Raw genomic sequence first — 3,372 nt, forward strand, 5'->3', positions numbered from 1 at the left:
TAGGGAGGACACGTGATGAATGCAACACTCAGGATTTTTTTTTGTTTTTTTTTTTTTGAAAGGAAGACCAAAAAGAATTATTATTAGATTTTGTGGGGATTTTAGTTGTAGCGCTGAGAGTTTCATATTCACGTACGTCTACACCAAATAAATAAATTTCCAGCCCACCCAACTTTTAGCATAAGACAAGATTTGATGAAGTAATTTTTTTTGACAGTCAGATCGGTAACAAGTTACTTGCAAAATAAAGAAAATAGTCATCAAATTTATTGGTTCAAGGAGACCAAAGACATTCCAATGCTTACGTTAACATAGTATTTGAAAAATATTTAAAAATGAGGCAAAGTTTTTCGGAGAAGACACAAAGCCTCGGACGTTCGTGTTAGGGTTAAGGCTGAAAATTCTGTGGTCCCCCATCAAATGTTCAGCCATAAGCCAAAAGTTGGATTTTTGGTTGTTTTTCAAAATAAAAAGGATTTTAAAACAATTGTATGTTACAATTGCACTTATGAAAGTGATTAATTCAACGGTTGTTTTTTCAAATGGTTGTATTTCTTAAAAGTTTTGGTGCATCACATTCTCGAACTCGAGCTCAATTCGAATAAGCATCCTCGTAAACAAGCTAATTTTAAAATCCTAAAGTTCAGCTTGGCTAAATTACAACTGCCCCATTTGGTTCCTTGGGGGTGGCCGAACCACTCCCATGGGATGGCTTGCAGCCCCCAATCCAGCCAAATAGAATTCTCTTAAAAATTATGGGGCAATTTTAGAAATTTTAGACAAAAAATGCTAGTGCATCGCACTTGAGCCATTTTTCGTCAAATTAGATAGAAATAACTAATGGATGGGTCACATTGCGAATTGTTGATACTTTGTTGAAGTATATTGTCAATTTTTAAACATTGAAAGCCAAATTAAAAATGATGTGAAACTTTAGGAAAGTAATATATATATATATATATATATATATATATATATATATATATAAGAAATGATGAATGGTGAGGGTAAAAGATGAAGATAGAGTCTATTTTCACTTCCATATTATCATTACTAATAAATAATTATGAAGCCCAGTTGGGATACAGTAACGGTTTAGGTCCAGGATGAAATTCCATTTCACAGCAATTTGGCTTTCTTTCTTTTGACCCTTTAAAACTTTTAGGTGCCCTCTGTTAAGCCACCGGCAAGAAACCAAAGAGACATTTAAAAGAGGGGAAAAATAAATATTTGGCAAAAGTTAAAAGATTAAAAGTAGATATTTCTTTACAACATGCAAAAAAAAAGGTTCAAAAAGGCTATCTAAAACACAGACAAGTGACAGGATTCCATCTCTCTATTGCTTTTGTAAAGAAAGACAGACTTCAAAGGTGGCATGCATTGTCATACTTTTGTGCTTGATCAAGCTTGCATTTGGACAACCTCTGCTTACACAAGCTTCAATTACACTTTGAATCCCACCCAGGGACGGAGTAAACTTTGAATTTGGGGGACCCTAAGTCAAGAACTGAAAGTTTTCTAACAAGGAGAGAAAATTTTCATTGATGATAAATAGTAATATGTACACCACTACATAGTGATGTGGTTCGTGATTTACAAGGCAAAGCAATGAGACAAGATATAATTTACAGCCAAACAATTCCACATATTGTCAATTAATAAGATTTGCTAGTCAAGTATTTCCCATAGGTGAGCTTCTCTGTTGAATATTTCCTTGATGAGACAAATTCCATTTATTACAATGGTTGAATAGAACAAATCTTTCCTAGAGTGAATATTCTGAATTATCTCCCATTTCCATTCCTGTGTGATTGACCAAGGCTCCTTCCCTTCTTTGTATCTACAACAGCTGCAAGGTTATTGACAGCAACACTCATTTCCTTCCTTGCATGATTGACAGCTGGAAGGTGATCTTTTTTTGGCAAGTGTAATCGCACTACACCTTGGATAGCAACAATATCATTTTCATTCTTAGGACTTGAGGCAGAGGCAATGGCGCTATTCATGTTAACAAAAACTTTTTGGGAAGTGACCAATTGGTAAGAAATACCTTAAATTATTATTTTTTTACCTTGATTTTTTTTTTTGCCTTATTTTTTTTTTCTTGTAATTTGGGGGGGATTAGAGCCACTGCCGGTCCCCCCTAAATCCGTCTCTGAATTCCCACCCTCTAGCATATCAAACTTCCTTTCATTGAACCAAGTTTTTTCGAGTAATTTTAGAAGTCTCTCTTGTGTCACTCAAAAAATAAAGTGACTTTTAAAATCACAATTTGATTAAAATTCAATAGTGATCCATTACAAACACAATGATGATTTTAACAGTCACATCATTCTTGGAAGGCTACAGGAGTGACAAAAAAAAAACTTATAGTATTAATTACTTCAGTTTTCCAGGACTTTGATTCACCAACTATGTCTATTTGTTAGTGTCCGGCAACCCAAATACAAGCTCAAAGAAGGCTGAAGTTGTTCGTCCATGAGTATGCTTGTTATCTCAATCCCTGGTGATTGCATTTGAATTTTATGGCGCTTATTTTTCAAACAAGAACGTTTGAATTTAACGCAGAAAATAATTAAAGAAAAAAAATATAAAAAAGCCTCCTAAATTATCAGTCGTTTTCGATCTAGCTCTTTAATGTTCCAAAAGTGATAAAGTAGCTCCCTAAACTATCAAACTATTGCATTTTTGCCACTCCGTTAGTCAAAACCGTTAGTTTGGACGGAAACTGCAAAACGACGTCGTTTTGTTATGGGTAAGTTACTACAATGCCCTTTTATGAAAAAAAAAATTTTTTGGGAAAAATATAAAAAAGCCCCCCAAACTACCAGCCGTTTTCATTTTAGCCCATTAATGTTTAGAAAGTAATAAAGTAGTCCCCCAACAAAACGACGTCATTTTTCAGTTTCCGTCCAAACTGACGGTTTTTACTAACGGAGTGGCCAAAATGCAATAGTTTGGTAGTTTGGGAGGCTATTTTATCACTTTTGAAACATTATGGGGCTAAATCGAAAATGACTGATAATTTGAGGGGCTTTTTTATATTTTTCCCATAATTAAAATAGTGTAAAAAAAAATCCCATTGTTTCTCGGCAACCAAACACAAGCCTCGTTGCCATTAATATTGTTCTGCTGGAGCTGGAGACCGAATCCATTACTTGGCCAGGTGAAGGCTCATGCCCGTTCCAGAAAACGTAAGTGTGAAAAACATCCAAACCTCCTTCCTTGGCCTCTGAGTAAGATATTGCCACGTCTGCATAAACCCAAAAAGTCTCAAAATTCTAAAACAAAACTAACGCCAGAAAAGGGAAACAGTTTTTTCTTTTTTTTAAATGAAAAGGCTAATATGTTGGAAAGGATAATTGTCAATGT

Source organism: Corylus avellana, chromosome ca1, assembly GCF_901000735.1.
Source record: "Corylus avellana chromosome ca1, CavTom2PMs-1.0".
Taxonomy (NCBI): domain Eukaryota; kingdom Viridiplantae; phylum Streptophyta; class Magnoliopsida; order Fagales; family Betulaceae; genus Corylus; species Corylus avellana.